This window comes from Phacochoerus africanus, chromosome 3, assembly GCF_016906955.1.
Source record: "Phacochoerus africanus isolate WHEZ1 chromosome 3, ROS_Pafr_v1, whole genome shotgun sequence".
Taxonomy (NCBI): Eukaryota; Metazoa; Chordata; class Mammalia; order Artiodactyla; family Suidae; genus Phacochoerus; species Phacochoerus africanus.
The window spans coordinates 20,605,590-20,627,127 of NC_062546.1; positions in this window are offsets into that span (position 1 = coordinate 20,605,590).

Sequence of the window (21,538 nt, forward strand, 5' to 3'; positions counted from 1 at the left end):
ACAGAGCTCCAGATCCAGCAACACAAAGCATCAAGAAGCCGCGTGCTGGTTTGAACCCTTGAGAGGCAGTAGGTTAACCACCAGCATGGAGGTGACATATCAAAATGAAGGATGAAGAAATGAACTGAATACCATCTGCCAAAGTTTATTGGGCACAATTTTATTTTAAGGGGGAAAAAAATACACCAGAAACAGAATCTGTGGTCAAATACGTTAGGAAATCTTAACGAATTCCCGTTAGAAATTCATAAAGATGCTCTAGAAGAGCAAGTCCTTTGATACATCCTATAGTAGTGAGACATATTATGTCTCTTTTAAGCCAGAGTTCCACAAATATTTTTGACCATAGGCACAGCTTATGTTTCCTTTTAGAATACCTATTAATTTTCAAGCCAATTTTCCAAACATTTTCTGCAAAACGTCGAGAGGATTGTGCGAGTGATGCTGTAGACAGTAAGACCACAAGACGTGATTCACTGTGGACCATTAAAAACACAGCTCTTACTTGCACTTTTCCTCAAATGCTTCAATCTGGGGACCACTGAAGCTAACTGTGTGGGCAGAGATGATCACCCTAATGCCATTGGGACTTTTTGGGAAAAAAAAAAAAAGAAGAAGCAGCCATGTGAGGGAGGAAGATCTTTTTTTTCTTTCTGTTTCACTGTTGTATCTCCTAGCGTCCATCACAAGGCACAAGACCTGGTAAATATTCAGCAATATGTGCGGTATGTTGCCGGGGGAAGGAGAGGAGTGAAATATCAGCCAAAAGAGTTGACAGTGACACCTCATGTGTTAATAAACATGAAGAAGGGCAAGGAAAAATGCAGTGCTATTCTACAGGAATGTAATAAGAGCTGCTATGTAACTTTAAATTTCCTGGTGGCTCCGTGGAAAAAAGTAAAAAGAAACAGGTGGAATTAATTTTAAGAACATGTTTTACATAACACAATGTATCCAACATATTATCATTCTAAAATGTAATAAATGTAAAGATATTAATACAATAATATGCAGTCTATTTTATATTCAATTATTAAAATCCATTGTTTCACATTTACAGAACTTCTCAGCTTGGACAGGACACATTTCAAGTGCTCAGTAGCCACATGTGGCCACCATATTGGACAGAATGGATCCAGCAATTTCCAAAGCACAACACAAACGTTAGGGGTCATGGGGCAAAAACTCAAATTCATAAATGGATATCAAGCCAGGAATTATTATTTAGTTGCAGTTACTGAAGATCAAGAGAACTCTGATTTAATTGAAATGATTCATACATAAGTTCATGGTGGACCTGGACAATGCAAATGACAAAAAAAAAAAACACTTAATAGGAAGTCACTTCACAGTACTGGATTCTGCCAGGAAGACTAGTGATATTTTAACATTTGAAAAATAATAGGATTAAGATCTTGGAGAAAATGAAGACTGGAAGGTAGCATCATAATAAGAAATTCCTCTCTCTTCTGCCAATGCCAAGAATTGGCATTGGCATTAGGGCTCTGGGGTAGGACTACCTGGTTTGTTACGGTTTATAAAACAAATCTGTCTTACCCATTGGAGTATGCTCATTGCTTAGTAAAGTGCCTTCACCTTAGAGGATGGTCAAAAAAAAAAATGCTTCTGGAATGAATAAAATGAAAGAGAACAGAGGTGGATCAGCTCAGCTTAAAATTTTTTCTGATAGTTGCATGCTGAGAGGCAAAACCAGCAAGGAAAATCCTACATGAGGGAAGGAACTAATGCCACCTCTCTCCAGCTAGGTCCTGTCTTCACTCCATTCCAATGGAGGGAGGAATTAAAACATAGACAGCTTTCCCGCCCTGAGATGTTTCATCATCTTCCCTGGGGCTTACAGAACAGGGTTATACAACAATCTGGATTATTTCTCCAACTTTCTCATTCCTAGTTTCACTCTCTCCAGTCTGTTTTCCAAACTGATGACAGTGTATAATTCTTGACAGCATATGACTCTTCTAGGGCAAGTTTTGTTCGTCTCCATGTACCTACCTCAGTGCCTAGCACAGTGCTTTTTACCTAGCAAGCCCTCCTAAAACAGTGGTTTTGTGTACTGGAAGGAAGGAAAGAAGGAAGGAAGGGAGGAGGGAGCAAGAGAGGGAGGGATGAAGAAAGGAAGGAGGAAAGGAGGGAGGGAGGGAAAAAATAAAGGAAGTAAGGAAGAAACTTAACAAACGTTCACATCAGCATTTTCAAGATGTCCTTGCACTTTAAATGGGGCACTATTTTTGGTAGAACATAAGTTTTGTATTCTTGACATTATTTTAACTGTACATTCAAGTCTAAAGTATTTATCTGCCAAAGCAGGAGAAATGCATTTGCTGTGGGTTCACACACACCAACCCAAAATTTCTGTAAAGGATTTTTCATGCATCAGGGCAAAGTTCTTAGGTCCACCCATTACTGAAACAATGTTAAATATGATAATGGTTCTGTTTATTCTGCCTCCCAGAGCCAACCTGACATTGCAGCACAAGAGACCCTCTTCTTAAGGCTGAATGACCTTAGCAGTTTTCCATTCTTGGACACCAATGTTGTCTTATGAGGCCATCAGCTATGTATTTGAGGAGTTGGGCTACAGACCTTTTATAACCTTCTTAGCCTGGATAAACAATACTGTGTGTCAGAACCATTCTGAAAGGGAAAACAAAGTAATTTTTAGAAAAGCATTTTTTGAAAAAGACTAATTTGTGAAAGTCCTAGGTGTTTTCTATCTCAAAAAAAAAAAAAAGAAAGCATGTCATTTAATGTCATTTATTGGAAGAAAAAAGACCAAAGGTCCTTCTGTCTGGGCTTTGTCATCTATTATTACTTTTCTGTTGGAGAGAAGTGAGGATATAGAGTTTTAACATTAAAAAGAAATACTAATAAGTATTTCAGCTGTCTGGGTATTGTGAGCTGAAGACATCTGTATTTTTAATTAGTTCTTTCATAAATGTGATTATGGGATGTCACATGATCACCCTTGAAACCAACACCTGGAACTTTGAAAGGACAGCCATTCAGAGTCCCAAGGCTTGGACGGTGCACACGGGGACGTCTTGGCAATTACATTAACAGTGTTATCAAGAGGAATCCAGATCGAAATGATTTTCCTGTCTGTAAATTAAATAATAATATGAAAGCAAAATCCACTGGGTCCAACAGGAAAGCACAAATATAACAGTGAGAATTTCCTGTCATAAGGACGTTTCAACCCCTGTTATCAAAAAGCCTACTGAATGGAGCCTGATGAACTCCTCAGCCTCAAAGAATGAGTCACAGGGCACTCAGAGCATCCCTTGGTTTCACCAGGATGAAAAGCCCAAGGTCCCAAGAGGAGAGAGGGCAGAGGAGCATTAGACCTTGATTCTACGGAAAGCCTTCTAAATTTTCACGGAGAAAGCATTCTATTCAGTGGTTGATGTAATTAAATAGTTCTTGGGATTCATGAGAAATTACACATTTTAGTTTTGCCTGTACAAAGAGCAATGATTATGAGAAAACAAGTCTCCCTGTTGCCTGGGGTCTGCCTGGCCTCTCTCTCTTCTCTTTGGTCACAGCTGGTCAAAGGCCACCACCATAAGCACACAGGCTGGCAATTGTTCATTCTGGTTCTTGCAGGTCACACCAACCTGGTGGAGGAGAGAGAAGCATGATGTAGCTATATCTTTGCTCATCGCAAATCCCTCAGGTTCACTGTGACTTGGCAGCAAAGGCTTAGAATGCCAGTTGCCTTCAATCTATTCTTTTTCTTACATGAGGGGTTTTCTTCTTTACTTCCTAATCATTGTCCCTATCATTTCTTATGAATGGTGATTAACAGAAGAAAAAAGCTATGCAAACTCAGATTAAGTGAAAGCTCCTCTTCTAGAAACTTTCCATGTCAGGGCTTGTAACTTAATATCAATACTATTAAATCCCTGGGAAATGTGACTGCAGGAGATCAAGCTTAAAAGAGGATTATGGCTAACTTATTCACTCCCCCATGTAAATTGTGGGATGTGTTTAAAATTCAAGTATTGGAAATTCCCTGGTGGCTCAGTGGGTTAAAATCCCGGCCTTGGGAGTTCCTGTTGTGGCTCAGCAGTAACAAACCTGAGTAGTATCCATGAGGACATGGGTTCGATCCCTGGCCTCACTAAGTGGGTTAAGGATCTGGCATTGCCATGAGCTGTGGTGTAGTTCGCAGATGCAGCTCAGATAACGAGTTGCTGTGGCTGTGGTATAGGCTTGCAGCTACAGTTTCAATTTGACCCCTAGCTAGGGAATTTCCATATACTGCAGGTGCAGCCCTAAGAAGACAAAAAAAAAAAAAAAAAAGAAAAAAAAGAAAAGAAAAGACAAGAAAGAAAAAGAAAAATCTGGCATTGTCACTGCTATGGCTCAGGTCACTACTGTGACACAGGTTTGATCCCTAGCCTGGAAACTTCCACATGCCATGGGCATGGTGGAAAAAAAAAAATCAAGTATTAAGAGTAGAGGAGGAGATACATTTTTGAGAACTGAACTGTTGTGTTTATTCCCAACAAACTGTTTTAAGTAAAAAAAGACATCTTAGACATATGGCAGCGTAAGTACACATTTATAAAAACTAGGACAAAGATAAAGCCCAAATTTACACTACAAACTCCAGTTACTATCTGCCAAAATCCAGCACATTTTGGCAAAATTGAAAGAAAGTTTGGTGACTTTCACACAATCCTTTACTCAAAACCCTGGCAGTGTGTTTCAGGAAATAAGCATAAGAATTTCTGAGAGTTTCATAAATGTTCCCAAATTTAGAGAGATGTTGCTGGGGACAATGGGCATGAGGGTAGAATGTCAGAAGGCAGCCCTTGTGCTTCAGTCTGGGAGTTTTATAGCTTCATTTCCCCCCATGAAATGTGGGTTCTTCTCACCTGAATTAAGACAGCAGAATAATTCCCTATGATTCACACCTACTGGCTGGAGCCAGACCCTTACCAATAAAGCAAGAGGTTCTGCTTTATCAATATGCAGGCAAATATGCAGTCATCACTCTTCTTTTGCAAACACACAACAGGCAAATTTCCCTAATAGAATACAGCTTGTACTGAAGGTAAAGAGAAAGGTGTCTTCATTTTTGCCCCAAATCTAAGAGGCCAATTAGCCCCTAAGAGGCCATCACTATCTTATCATTATGTACAAGCACAGGAGAAAGATAGAGCTAGAAATAAAAGGCAGATGGGAAAATCAGTGCACCTGCCATGGCTTGCTTGTTACCTGGGAGGCAGAAGGTGAAAAAAAATAAGGTTCTGAGAATCCTAACCTGTAACCAGCAGTTACTTTCCCTGTTCATAAAATGTTGTCCTAAAAATCAAATTCTTAGCTCCTCAGTACTTAAGAGTAGAGCTTGCAAGGAGGATATGGCCAGAGATATAGCAACAAGAAAGGAAACAGAAAAGAAATGCTCTCTTTCTCTCCCATTATTATGGGTCACAAAGTAAGTAATGATATTGGAACTGTGATAAAAAATGCATTAGCACAACTCTGACTCCTTATGTTATATCATGTTGTCTCATTCACAGTCAAGGGGTTCACTCATTCATTCTTGCATTCATTCATATTTCCATTTGGAATAAACATTTCTCCTTCAGAGACCCCACCCTCCCTGTAAGCCAATGGCGTGATTTCTGTAACATGTTCAATCTAGGTTTACCTCATTTGAAATAACATTTACTGTAAGAGCAAACTTTTGTCTTGGGGGAGGAGTGTAGATATTTTACAAAATAAAAATTTTGTGGGAGTTCCCACTGTGGCACAATGGGATCAGAGGCATCTATGGAGCACTGGGATGCAGGTTCCATCCCTGGCCTGGCACAGTGTGTTAATATGGCATTGCCGCAATTGTGGCATAGGTTTCAACTGAGGCTCCGATCTGATCCCTAATCTGGGAACTCCATATGTCACAGGGTGACAAAAATAAAAGAAAAAAACGAAACAAAAACTTCATGCCTTCAGTTAAAGTATCTATCCAATCTCTACTCAAAACTTAGCCTTTGATGAGAATACAGGCATTTCTCTGGTATTCATTAAGAGATGTAATGTGAAGTAAAGATGTATTTTTTTTTTTAATTGCAGCACCCTTGGCATATGGAAGTTCCCAGGTCAGGGATTCAGCACAAGCTCCAGCTGTGGTAACGCTGGGTCCTTAACCCACTGCACCAGGCTCGGGATTAAATCCATGCCTCTGCAGTGACCCAAGCCACTGCAGTTGGATTCTTAACCCTCTGTGCCACAGTGGGAACTCCAAAATAAAGATAGTCTTAAAATCAAGGACTGACACAGCTTTCAGCCAAAGTACCTATGATCATATTAGAAATAACAGTCCAATTTCATTTGAAATGCATGTTCTTTTAAGAACATATACTTAATTGACTAATTTCTTTCACAATAACAAAAAGAAGTAAATGCATGGTAAAACAGGCATTCCTTGGAGACACTCAGCACTTCAATTACACTTCTCAAAGAATATAGCAGATTTAATGTTTAGCATCACCAACAGAGAGCATCTTTTTTTTTCACTTTGCATTTATGTGGCTACACATATATAAGTTCTCTTCTTATGAGTTAATAAATAATGGAGATTATTTATACAGTGCATACAGAAAGTCAGCCCTCAAGAGTGATGGAAAGGTGGCTGGTACCACAATTATGAATTTTTATTAAGAATCAATTCAAAAAATTATAGAAGAAAGAGACTGTAACTGCTGTTCAGGGCAAGGAGGAAAGGAGGCCAAAATAGACTAGACCCAGAACAAGTGTAGTTTGTGTTCAAATCTACTCTCGAGTAAACAATACAGCCTTTTAACAAGAATATTTTTGTATTACATCAATATTCTTCTTTCTAACTGAATTTTTCGCATGCCTTCCCTCTTCGAAGTGAAAAGGATAAGTTTAATATGTGATAGGCTTTGGGCATAAAACCACAGGAAACTGGCCACTATCTTAGGATCCTGTGTTATCTATGCTGGAAGAAACCTGTGTGAACATGTAATTCAAGCATTTTAGGTCTTAATTCTGATCAGTACAGCACACACCAGTACATGGGTGTGCTGAGAATGTAGTTTGGCTGGATCAGAAAGAGAACATCTATTGATTAGTAATGTCTGCCACAGGTGTAGAAATCCTGAGCAATAGTGTGTGTTGTATATTTGACCCTTCTGCTTCAGTCCCAACCCATCATTGTACAGATGTGGAAACCAAAGCTTAAAGATCACTAAAGAACATCTCTCAACTCTCCTAGGAACAAAATTACTACAAGAACCCAGTCTCCTAGGTACCAGAAACTGGTTTAAAATTGAATCTCAGGCATTCTGATTTCTCGGTCCTATACCTTTTCCATTCTTCCCCACTCATCTGTCCTTTGCAAAAATGTTCCACTAAATCTGCTGTTATTTTTTCTAACAAAAACTGTGCCAATTTTATAATGTGAATCCACTGAAAAAAAAAAAAAACACAGCCAAACTTTGCTGTAAAGCAAAACACATCTGTAAGAGCTAATCTTAAAATGAAAAAAATATATATATCCCACTCTAAATATCTCCCATTGTCACAGTGGGGAGTGGGGGCAGATAAAGGACAAAAGTCATCACTATAGTCTGCAATAGAAGGTATTGATCGGGCAGGGCCAAGAGCATGTCAATGTTATATATGGCAGTGAACTGGATTGGTGCAAGCAGATAGTATTGTTCAATAGTAATAAATAATAATTATGTACAGGGATTGTCTCCCTGATGCTCCATTCTCCTGCCTTCACTAATAATCAGAATCTGGTTCTTTTAGAGACCTCCCTTCACTCTTATTCTAACAAGGCAGTAATTCATTCTTGGTCCATGGAAGCTACATTCATCTCTCGTAAATGCACCTTCCGCACAGGCGCATAAAATGATCGTAAGTTTAATTAAAGGTCATGACAGCATCCTGGCCTCTGGTCCTCTTAATTCTGCATTGTTCCTTATGACCTGCCCTGACACTGGATGCCTGGGCTACATCCAGGGCTAAGAGGCCATGGGTTTCCATGTGTATGTTCTATTTCTTATCTCCTCAGGAAAAAAAAAAAAGAGTCTCAACAGACTGTATCTGCAAACTTTGGGTAAAGACTTAAATCACCACTCAGGTTTCATGTTTTTTTGTTGAAGGACAGCTGTTCCAAATTCTTTCAAAATATTCAGCATAATTGGAAGAGCCACACTAGAACTAAATGAGGGCATTTCAGTTAAAAGCGCTTATGGGGGGGGGCCAGCACTCAGATAATTAACATCCGCATCACTCCTTCTTGAAAAATAAAAACTGCTGGAGTTTCATAAGCAAAATATCAAACATAACATGCTTGCAACAGAGCACAGGTTTATCACACATAGGCCTCGAATCTCAAATATCATCATACATGTACCCTTTCATATGGAGAAATATAAGTAACTGTGCCATATGACCTAGCTTTGCACCCTGTCTGCAATGTTGCCTGATTTATGAATTACAAGCCATTTCTTTTTCTTCTCCTGCAAATGGGAATAATAATAATAGTCATCTCACAAGACTGGAAAGACTAAAATAATGCATTCATTTAAAGAATTTATAACTATACCTCTGCAAAACCACTGAATAAGTTTTAATTATTTGGATTACATGTGAACTGTATTAATATTAGCATGATTGGCGAGCATACAAAATGAGGTATTATGAGCATGATGCTGCAACATGCACCATGGTTTGCCAAAATGCCACCTTTGGAATTGAACTTCGTATCATCCCCATTTCCTGTATCATACAAAAACTTGAAATCACACAAAAACTAAAGTCTAAAAGGTGAAGTTGGTAAATGGAGGTACAGGCTTTGTCAGTCTGAAAATGCTTTTCCTAAGGGAGTATCCACCTACCCAGGAGACAAGCACAAGTCCAGTTGTCTAATTTAATTTCAGAATCATTGTTCCTCCACCCCCACCCTCAGAGAAAGACTTGCATGTGTGAGGCTGGCTACAGAGTATTTGGGAGCTCAACCATGGGGTGCTGGGGGGAGTGGGGAGGAAGGGAGGGAGAACAGGCAGGAGACAGAGAGTCAGCAGATCAATACAACCACTTTAGGATAATGGCTGCAGCTGCAGAGGAGGAGTGGGGCTGGACCACAGGCTAGCTCCATCACTGCCAGGAAAGGCCCATTTGCAGGAACAAAAGGCTTCATCTGTCCTGTCAGCCCCAAGACCTCGCTCAGCACCTCGACTGCAGGACACTTCGCAGATTCCCAGACCACCTGCGCCTACCTGCTGGCTCTGCCCTGTGCCAGACTCGAAGCTCTTCTCTAGAAGAACACGGAGTGGGATGGGAAATGTGGTGGGTCAGGGAAGCACTGACACAGGAACAGACACAGGGAACAGACCTCTGGGTTGACATCCCAGGCCTGCGAGGCCCAAGGGCTGTCATGGAGGATGGGATTAATGGATGCCTACTGAGAGGATGAGCGCCCCCTCACCCCTGCAGCCAATGGATGCAAACTCCTCTCCTGTTCAACCTTTGACAGGGCTCCTTTTAAAAAGTGGAAACATTGACTCTTTGTTCTTTGGTCTTCATTCCTTTCCCAAGACCCTCAGTGGAGTGTGTCCAGAAGGGGAAACCAGCTCTATCCAGCTTGGGAAAAGGGGAGAAGGCAAAGCCAGAGGCCTTGCATCTCTGCATGCTGGAGGAAATGCCAGCTGGGCAGAAAAGTGCCAACCTTTTAGGATAAACTTGACTGAATAAATAGCTAAGAGCTCTGGGTCACATACCATGAACCAAGAATGCATGTTAAAGGTTGTCACTATCTGCACAATTTTCTGAATGGAGATAGGAAGCCTAGAGGGATAATGGAATTTGTTTGAGGTCACAGTGATTCCTAAGTGATAGAATCAGAGCTCAAAGCCAGCCAAGTCCACTGAGTTCCCTCGTGGCTCAGTAGGTTAAGAATCTAGCCTTGTCCCTGCTGTGGCTCTGGTTACAGCAGTGGCGCAGGTTCAGTCCCTGGGCTGGGAACTTCTGCATGCCATGGACATAGACAAAACAAACAAACAAACAACAACAACAACAAAAACCCAGTTGGGACTTCCTATCGTGGCTCAGTGGTAACAAACCAATTAGTATCCATGAGGACACAGGTTTAAACCCTGGCCTTGGTTAAGGATCCAGCAGTGGTGTAGGTCACAGACATGGCTCAGATACTGTGTTGCTATGGCAATGGCATAGGCTGGCAGCTGCAACTCTAATTGGACCCCCAGCCTAGGAACCTCCATGTGCCACAGGTGTGAGCCCAACAAGACAAAAAACAAAACAAACAAACAAAAAAGCCATGTCTGTCCAACATTGTAGATTATGGCCCAAGCCATCACACTTAACACCAGTTCTAGCTGGTTTGGGTACTTGGTAAATACCCAGTAATACTCAACATGCTTTTTCCCTTTTAAAAAGGGACCAACAAATGTCTTCCTATATTATTTAGGGGTCTCCAGAAAAACAGAACCAATGGGATATAAGTAAAGGGAGAGAGAGATTATAAGGGATAAGTTCATACAATTTTGGAGGCTGAGAAGTTCAGTTATCTTCTGTCTGTATGGTGGGGGCTCAGGAGGGCTGATGTTCTAAGTTCTAGTCCAAACCCAAAAGCTTAAGAACCAGGAAAGCCAATGGTGTTAAGTCCTATCAGAGTGTGAAGGCCCCAGAACCAGTAACACTAATTTTTGCAAGTTTCTAATTTATCAGATCAACAAGTATAAAATCTATAGTAGAGGGTATGCAAAACAGAAGGCATATGTATAGTTGTGTGTTATACAAAAAACACCTTAAGGAAGTTCCCTGATCATGCAGCAGATTAAGGATTGGGCACTGCCACTGCTGTGGCTGAGGTCTCTGCTGTGGTGCAGGTTTGATCCCTGGCCCAGGAACTTCCACATGCCCTGAATGCATCCAAAAAAACCCTTTATAACTCTATTAATAATTCATAATAAGTTTTCTGACACATTTGGTTTTCAGTCCTTACAGATCTTTCCTGCTTCAAAATCCCTCAAATAAGCCTTTAGTAATTTAGCTGTTAGTGAGCTGATGATATATGTCTTTATTATAAACATGGTTATTACATTTGCATATTTAATCATTTCTTTCTGTTGCTATAGTATTGATCATCCATATCTCCAAATCATCTATAAGAGATGAGTATATGCATATTGACACTCCATCCTAAATGCCAAATTTTCTAACATTTCTTTCATTTCTTTGTTTATTATTAATCTCTATGTTCTTGATTTATTTCTTGAGTTTAGCATCTGCTTAGCTAATTCAATTTTCCACACTGTCGATTCCACTTGTTAATACTTCCAGTGATTATTTGAATTGTTTCATGCAATTTTAGCTCTCTTCCACTCTAGTTTTCCCCAATCTCATCTTGCTTAATAGAAGTGATATCTCAATTTCCATCTTAGGGAATGAGTCATAGCATACTTTTATAATCCAGTGTGTCACATGTTAAAATTGAATTTTAGTTCAACCTGTGCTTTCTTTGGGCTCCTACTAATTTAGAGCCCAAGGGACCTATATTCCAATGTTAGTTCTCCTTCTTACTAGCTGTGAGGAACCTGAGAAGGTAAACTCTTCGCATTTTACTTCTGTTGTAGTAGATGCTGTTGATGACCAGCTATGGATTCCTCAGCCCACCAGAGTTTCCAGCTTCACACATAAAATACCTACATATTTTATCTTCTCCATCTGAGGTCTTTCTGCAGGCCATGGGCACTTTCTCTGCCATGGTCAAGCTCAATGCCAAAGTGTGTGCTATGTTGGGACAATTTATAGCCCAAGGACAACCCTCAACTCATGGGAGATGGGGGGCAGTCATCTGATAGGATAATTCTAAGATATATTCTACACATTTTTTAGAAGATTTTCAGCAGAAGATGATGATGACAGCATATATATTTTTTCTCTTTAGGGCCACACATGTGGGTAGGGGTTAAATTGGAGCTGTAGCTACGGGCCCATGCCACAGCCACAGCAACGCAGGATCCGAGCCACATCTGCAACCTACACCACAGCTCATGGCAAAGCCGGGTCCTTAACCCACTGAGTGAGGCCAGGAAATGAACCCGCATCCTCATGGATATTAGTTGAGTTCCTTATCACTGAGCCAGAATGGGAACTCCCAGCAGAAGATTATTTATTGACTTTTCTACCTTCCTACTTTGATTTCTCCTTGTCTATGCCTGTGCATTCTAGAATCATCTTCCAAATAAACTATCTGCATCCAAGATTTTTCTTCAGGACCATGGAGGCACCTAAATTAAGACATGCATCTGTCTCCTACTCAGTTCTCTGAGACTCCTCTAGGTGGCTATGGAGAAAAAAGATGTCTTCTTTGGCCTGTCCATCTTTCCCATGAAACTCCAGATGTCAATTTCTATTGTGTGGTATTCAAGAGGTCCATTCCAAAAACCTGATGATTCCTTATGAGGCTAGATAGTGAGGTCCCCAATTTGTTACAACTATGAATCAAGCTATGCCCAGCTCATTCAATGACAGTAAGGAGTAGGTAGGTAGTTGATAATCAGATAATACAACAATCTCTTTTTACTTAAGCTGCCTCTTCTCTCTTATCCCCCAATTAAATAAGCTTTGATAAGCCTCTTTAGCATTCCATGTAAAGGGCTCTCCTTTCTTTTTCTGTAAAATGAGAAACAGAATACCTACAAATTGTACCAAACCTAAGAGAACCCCTTGGGTTTTTTTTGTTTTTTTTTTTTTTCTTTAACCAGGATTACCCTTGTAAATCTCTGTGTATATTTTGAGCACTGAACAAAGGGAATAGGAATCAAGAATCTGAAGTTAAACTTTCTTATTCTCTCTCTCTCCACTCCAATAATAAGAGGACTGGGTTAAGAATGTACAAGTTAGTATCTCCAGGATATATCAGCTAAGAGACTAGTGAAATATCCTATACACTCCACTTAACATGGGGAATAAAGAATTCTTCTGGGCAGGGTAGTACTGGGCTTCAGTTCTTGTCTTGATATGTTTTTCTCCAAAAGGTACTTGTCTCCCCCACCAAAGGAGTTCCTGGAACTCATAAGGGTTAGCTGATGAGGTTTATGGATTCAAGGCCCTGGTCTTAGCCTTCTCACTCCCATATTTGGAGAGTAAAGGAAAGGGATGGTACACTAAACCTAACTTGATCTTTTTTTTTTGACAACTTAAAGATGTGTATAAATATAGACTATTCCAGAATAAATTCAAACTGTTCTTAACAATAGACAACTGTTCTACAAAATAATCATAATATCGTCCAAAGATTTCACATGTTTGCTCATAGTTGCCCTTAAGTTTATATGGTTTTGCATATGTACTAACTGCAAGACTTGTTTTATGGTTTTTTTTTTGTTTTTGTTTTTGTTTTTCTCTCTGAAAGCAGCAAAGCCCACTGTGGATCCATATGCAAGGTATCCTTGGAATTTACATTGTGTTGGGTGCTTTAAGGAAGTTTTTTGATTTAATCTTTATAGTAACTCTGGTGTGTAAATGTTATTTCTCCCATTTTAACGGATGTTAAACAGAGACTTGGAAAGGTGAAATGACAGTTACAATTCATATGTAGTCCCTCTTGCTCCAAAGTTCATGCTTTGTATACTACACCACGATCTTTTGTAATGAGAATTCAGATCCACTTTAGGGAGTTCACTGGACAATGTCATTTACTGGTAGGGTCATGACTAAATTCCAAGGCCAATATTAAGCTTATTGTCTATTGACCCAGTAGGTAGGTAGAGATGAAATATAGAATCTTGATGAGTTATTAGAGTTGGAACACTGAGGATATATATACCTGGGATTCCATATATGAATCTAGGCCTATGGTAACCCCTCCACTCACTGGCTCAGCATTGCCTATGGATAAAGTGTCATAAAATATAATAGAGCAAATAAAATACTTTCTCTTATGCTCTTTTCCATGTGGGTTTCTGTCTTCCATGTTGTAGGCTGCTCTGTTGATTGGTTTATAAAGAAAATGCGCCATGCATTTCTGGAAAATTTATCCTCTAGGTCATATCTGGATAAACTGGGCAACTAATAGCCATAGATGACTGATATCAATAGGAATACTCTCATTTTCCAAAAGATGAATTATCAAAGGCTTCAATCCAAGGTCTGTTTATTACTAAGGAAGCTTCCACATGACATTGGCAAGTATTCATACCATATTGTCTCAGACCTTTCTTGAAGAAACTGGTGTATCATTGGCTTTTATCCTAGGGACGGTGACTTTAGGAGCTGTGTTAAAATAATCACCATTTTTTGTGTGCGTATGTGTGTTTGGGTACTTACATATATTTTTAGTGATATAGGATCCAAATTTTTCTTTACTTTCTTAAGGTAGTCTATGGCAGAGACTGCTAAGCCTTCAGCAAATCAACCTTTCTTCCTAGGCATAGAGTAGGAAGTTCCTTGCAGGTAACTGAAACTATGAGATTGAGTTCTGGTCGATGAAATTTGGATAAGTGATGTATACACTTCCTTCAGCTTAGTCTATAACACTTCTTGGAAGTCTTCCTCTCTCTTTTTTCCCTCATCTGGTGGGTGGATATCCATATGCAATGTATCCTTGGAATTTATATCCTAAGGATAATAAAAACCCATGGAAGGCTGGGATGCTGAGTAACTGGTTACAGACTCCCTCACTAATTGAACTTAATGTAGAAAGAAAATGCCCATGTATCATGATAGACCACTGAGTCCTTAGTATTTACAGTGCCCAGCATTACCTTAACTATAGGGTAAGAACTCAAAAGAGGTAAGAATTAACGCCAGGTGTTTTTATGAATTCAGAGCTCAGTGTGCTATACAATGATGACCAGGCTCCCCAGTGAACACAACGCTCTAGACATTGACCTCATAGTTAAAAGGCTACATTTTCCAATTTTTCCCAACTGGTTTGGAAAGAACCTGGATTCTTCCTCGTGTCTTCTGATTCTTGCAGCTTTTCATATGTACTCCCTACTTCCTTGTTTCAAAGGAAACATCAGAAAGGCAATTCCTGGTCATCAGAAGAGATGGGCATATAAACAGTGGAAGAGTGTTGTAACTTAAGGAAAAATTTGTTTAAGATTCTTGAGGGGTTTCGGGACTTGGGATGACATTCCTCAAGGTCAACAGCAATAAGGCAGGGATGAAATCAATTTTATTCACTATCAGTCATATCCACGTGGACTTCCCTGGGTGCAGCAATACCAACAAATATGTGGGGGATTAAATGTTTGCATCATATATGTATATACGCCTATGTCAAGGAAGAACTGACTCCTCTTGGTTAGGTCTGAGTATCCCATGGTAGAAAAGTGAAAGCATACACTCTGAAAGCACAAAGGAGCTGTGCCTTTCCTTCCTTTACCCTCATGCTGAAGTGTTTACTGTGGATCTCCGAGTCCTGCCACAGGGCAGATGCTGGAGGAAGGGCGGTCATTAACAAGTGCCCATTATCCCCTGCAGAAATCCAACCATGAGGCCAAGGGCAACGGAGATGGAGGAAGGGGGACATGGAAGGGGGGGCACTCAGGGAATGAGGGTGGAAAGTTAGAAAAATTAAACTAGAGGAATAGAGAGACGGAAAAAAAAATAGATTTCATTAAATCTATACTTCCCCACAAGACCCTTCAGTGAGGTCTAGGGCAAGATGCAGAAGTGACTGCAGGAACAGTTGCAACAACAGCCCAAGAGGCCTTTCCCTTGCCAAGCACCCCTCCCCCATCCCACACCTGACGCCTGGTGTTCTAGCACTCAGGGATGTAGGTAAGTGAACAGTGTAGTCTTGTAGGAACTGCACGAGTGTGGAAAGGAGCAGCAGGATATGATGCTGGAGTGAGAGGCTGAGGTCAGGGCTCAGAAGAGCTTGAGTGTGAGGACAAATGATTTCAAATTAGAGGTTCACAGAGGATGAAGTGGTCAGAGTTCATGAGCTGAATGCTTCTGGGTTCGTAGTGTCTCATCCAGATCTCTTAGGGCCAGAAAATTCCCTGTTTGTCTATGCCCCCAACTAAGAGGAAAACAGCAAAATGATTTCTTGAGTCCCTGGATGGTCTTGGAGGCTGATACAACAATCCCCTTTTACTCTAAATGCTCACCCTTCTGACAATCCATCCAAAAATCAGAATCCCAGGGCTCGACTGTTTGTTCTCTTCGTAACATCAGAGCACGGAGCCACTGACCACTGAGGTGAGATGTTCTGCTATAGTCATTTGAATTGGGTCACAAGTTACAAGAGCAGACACACGAGTGAGGTAATCACAGGCATGGTAACCAAGGCTGAGAGAAACCTACACATCTCATCAGAGAGACTGCTTGACAGTGAAAATAGGCAAGGATGAGTGCTTGAAAAAAAAACTCTTTTTTTTGGTCTTTTTGCCATTTCTTGGGCTGCTCCCGCGGCATATGGAGGTTCCCAGGATAGGGGTCTAATCAGAGCTGTAGCCACCGGCCCATGCCAGAGCCACAGCAACACGGGATCCAAGTCACGTCTGCAACCTACACCACAGCTCACGGCAACGCGGGATCGTCAACCCACTGAGCAAGGGCAGGGACCGAATCCGCAACCTCATGGTTCCTAGTCGGATTCGTTAACCACTGCGCCACGACGGGAACTCCGAAAAAAAACTCTTTGTTTGACTGGTTATGTCCCTTATTTCAAGTTTGCCTTTCTGAACTTCAGTTCCAAATTTGATCAATGAAAACCATGAGGGGGAGTTCCCGTCGTAGCGCAGTGGTTAACGAACCCGACTAGGAACCATGAGGTTGCGGGTTCGGTCCCTGCCCTTGCTCAGTGGGTTAACGATCCGGCGTTGCCGTGAGCTGTGGTGTAGGTTGCAGATGTGGCTCGGATCCCGCGTTGCTGTGGCTCTGGCGTATGCCGGTGGCTATAGCTCCGATTCAACCCCTAGCCTGGGAACCTCCATATGCCGAGGGAGCGGCCCAAGAAATAGCAACAACAACAACAAAAAAGACAAAAAAAAAAAAAAGAAAACCATGAGGGAGACTAACAATAATGACAACCAGATTTAGTAAGAGCTACCTATGTGCCCAGCCCTGCTCTAATAACGTTGCATGCATATATCACTTATTCTTCCCAATAATAATATGCTAGAAATTAATATCATATCCTTCATGGTTAGGTATTTTTATTCCTCTAATAGTGTCTTACACCACAGGCCTGTTGTGAAGATCAATTTAAATGATACAAGCTAAAAAAACAAAATGAACTGCTAAACACTTTTAATAATTAGGAATCACATTCTATGCTTCATTACATCTATCTATCTACCTATCTATCTATATATTTATCTATGTGTTTATCTATCTAAAAAATTTCCCTTGACTTTCTACTGCCCTGGTTCATCTTCTGTGTCCCCAAAGCACACACCCACACACATACGTATATATATATATATGTGTGTGTATATATATAGTATTTTTAGGGCCTTACCTGCAGCATATGGAAGTTTCCAGGCTGGGGGTTGAATTGGAGCTGTATTGAATTGAATCACAGCAACTGTAGATCCAAGCTGTGTCTTTGACCTACACCGCAGCTCACAGCAACACTGGATCCTTAACTCACTGAGTGAGGCCAGGGATCAAATCCACATCCTCACGGATATTAATAGTCAGGTTCATTACCACTGGTGGCTCAGGAACTCACCGAAGCATATTTTAAAAATAATATTATAACACCTAAGGGCATTATTATTAACCCTTGCCTACATGTCTTTCCCAAGGTTGTGAATTCCACCAGTTTATCAAACAATCATATTTTGTATATCTTTATACCTCTAGTAACTGGAATACCTTAAGTGTTCTAAAAATGTTTGAGAAGATCTCATTGTGGTTTAATATATTTTAAGTAATTGCTATATGTCATGCACTATGCTAAGAACCTTAAACATATTATTCTGATATAATCCTTTTTACAATGATCTCAGTTCTCACATGTAAGCATGCACTGGAATCACTTAAGCATGCATCAAGCCTGCTTAAAACACAGAATTCTGAGTCCCACTGCCAGGATTTCTGATTCAATAAATCTGGGGTGGAGACCTAAGAATCTGTACTTCTAACAACTTAGCAGGTGATGCTGATGCTGCTAGTCCAGGGACTCTGCTGTGTCACATTACCATTTACATTGTAAGAATAAGAAAATTAAATCTCAAAGAATCGAGTAACTACCAGTATTCGTTTTCTACAACAGCCTTAACAAAGTATCCTAAGTGGCTGAAACAACAGAAAACTCTTGTCTCACAGTTTTGGAGACTGTAAGTTCAAGAGGAAGGTGTGGGCAGGGTTGCAGGCTTCTCCCCTAACTTCTGGTGGTTTGTGGACGATCTTTGACATTCCTTGGCTTCCAGAAGCATCACTCCATTCTCTCCCTCTATGGATGTCTGTGTCCAAACTTCCCCTTTATATAAGGATACCAGTCATGTTGGATTGGAGTCTGCCCCAAAGATCTCATATTCACCTGATAACCTCTGTAAAGACTCCATCTCCAAATAAGGTCACACTCTTAGACAGTGAGGATTAGAACTTCAACATATGAATTTTGGGGAATACAGTTCAACTATAGCAGTAGCCTGATTTCATGGTCACAGAGTCAATAAATGTTAGAAATAGGATTGAAACCCAAGATTGTTTGATTCCAGAACCCATACTTGTAATTATTTCACCAATTGGACTCCTTTAGTAAATGAAATAAAGAAAAGAAAAAAAAAGGATTCAAATGAACTTATTTGCAGAACAGAGACAGACTCACAGGCTTTGAAAAAATTATGGTTACTAAAGGGGTCCGGTTCGGGGTGGGAGGGATGGACTGGGGGTTTGGGATTGGCATATGCACACTGCGGTATATGGAATGACTGGCCAACAGAGACCTTCTGTACAGCACAGAGAACTCTACCCAATATTCTGTGATCATCTATCTGGAAAAAGAATTGCAAAGAGAATGAACGTGTGTGTGTGTGTGTGTGTGTATAACTGAATCACTGTTGTATAGCAGAAATTTTCACAGAATTGTAAATCAATTATACTTCAATAAAACTCAAAAAAAGTAGAAATATACAAATATATCAAAGAAATCGCTAGAGAAAAGGTGATTCAAGCCTGGCTTTTATGTCAAGTGACCACAGAAAACCCTTTCCCATGTGCCCTGTAAAGCATAAGAGAGATAATCTTGAGCTCTGGCATTGTTTGTTTTTTGGGTTTGGGTTTTTTTTTTTTTTTTTTTGCTTTTCCTTTTTAGAGCCATACCTGCGGCATATGGAAGTTCCCATGCTAGGGGTTGAGTCAGAGTTACAGCTGCCAGCCTATGCCACAGCCACAGCAACACAGGATCCAAGCTGCATCTACAACCTACACCACAGCTCACAGGAACGCCGGATCCCTGACCCACCTATCGAGGCCAGGGATCAAACCCCCATCCTCATGGATACTAGTCAGATCCATTCCCACGGCACCATGACGGGAACGCCTGAGCTCTGGCTTTCTAATTGTCCTGATTGACGGTAACGGATATAGATGTAGACATGATTATCCTTGGCTTATAGCTGTCCCAGTTAAGAAGTAAGCCTTTTCTGTCTTGCGTGTAAAGAACACAGAAGGTACAGGACCGCAAATTAGAAAGTTTCCACTTTGTCAACAACTTTTTCGGACCTTTCCTCATCAAATCAGAAGGGGTGCCTGGCCATTTCAGCTGAGCCTGATGCAATGCTAAACGTAGTCCCAGTGTCATGTCCCTTTTCTGGGACAGCTAGGCAGGCTTCTCAGGACCGGCAGTGGACAGGTAGCAAGAGGGGGAGGGGGAAGCAAGGTGGGAAAGAGCCTTCCCCCGCCCCAACTCTGGAAGGCTGAGATTTGTGGATCACATAAAAGGTTACAGCCCCTCTTTGGAAGCCGCAAATAACCCTGCCTGGGCTATGACAGCTCGGCAGCCTTTGGCGTGCCATTACACATTCCAGCAGTGCATTCGTGCAGCTGGCCCCAAAGTGCGGTCTCCACAGAGCGTGTCCTAGGAGCTCTGGGTCACTGGGGAGCCGTTCCCTCTGATGACTCAATGCCCAGAGACAGAGCTCGATCTAATGAAATTACATACTTTCTGGAGTGATTAATAAACATGATCTACTTCCCCATGTGGCATGAATCTACAGAAGTGAAAGGAATATGAGTACGTGGGGGTTCACTCATGTGTAGATCTATCTCTGCCTAGCAGCAGCTGAAGCTCTGCAGCCTTAGCACCAAGATGCTAAGGAAAATAGGTCCCTAAAAATAAAGGTAACTCCCCCAAAACACACACACAAGAATGCATTTAAAGCCTGGTGTAATCGGAATAAGTTTTCAACTCAAGTTAATAGTATTAAAGCACGTTAATTTCCTGATATGGACACTGTGCTATGGTTATATGGTTTTAATGGTGTAAAACACTCATTCAGATATCCCAATAATTTCCATATCATACATTGATCTTGAGAAATTGCTGGTGTTCATCTTTTGTTGAACATGTGTCCTTGCTGATGATGTTCCTGTCTGAGGCAGGGTTTGATGTAAGAAATTACATGAAACAGGTTCACTGATGCTTCCATGTAGTTAGGAGTCAATTATTGATGCTCAGTTCACTGCATCCAGAAGGCAGCTGAGTGGTGACCTCAAGGCATACCTAGGCCCACCCCTGGAGATCAGTGCTTTCCTCATGATCCGGTCCCAGAGTGTCTGCCCTTTGACCCATCTTGCAATGTCACTGCCAATCTGGGTCAAGCTGGAACAAAGGATGGGGATCACACACTCTCTGCTACTGTCACCTTGGTCCACTAAGCAGCTGAACGGAGTTGCCAGAATCCATGTCCACACTGCTCTCAAGATATTGTTGACCTAACAACAACAACAACAGAAAACAAAACCCTCCCTCCAGTTATTTCTCCAGCAAAGATGGGTTTATTCTGGATCAGTGGAGAATTGCAACTTGAGGTCTGCAACCATGGCAAGCCACATATAAGTCCATAAACAGTAAGGGAAGGAGAATCTTTTTATGAAAAAGGAAGTTGGGGAGGGCTTTAATAAAGGAAGAGTCCATGGCTTTTCATTGGCTGCGTCCTTGCCAGGGAAAGACTTCTTCCCGCTGGGCTCAGTGATCCTTGAGGGCATGAGAGCGCCCCCTTCTGGTCCCCAGACTTCATTTAATTGAGGTTTCTCTTTATTAATTTTTTTATATCTTGATTTCTTGGTCACCATTATCATGGCCTCATTAGATACTTTTAGAATCATTAAAAAGAAAATTTCTCTTTACCAGAATGATATTATTTATAGTATAGAAGGCTTTCTAGGTTTTGCTGAAATAATAATTACATTCAAAGTTTTCTAATCTTTGTAATATTGTCTGGAGATATTCCATTATCCAATATCTTTATAATCAATGAAGTCATTCTGTGTCAGAAAACCAGCTTAACTACGGTCATTGGAACAATCTAAGATAATTATCTTG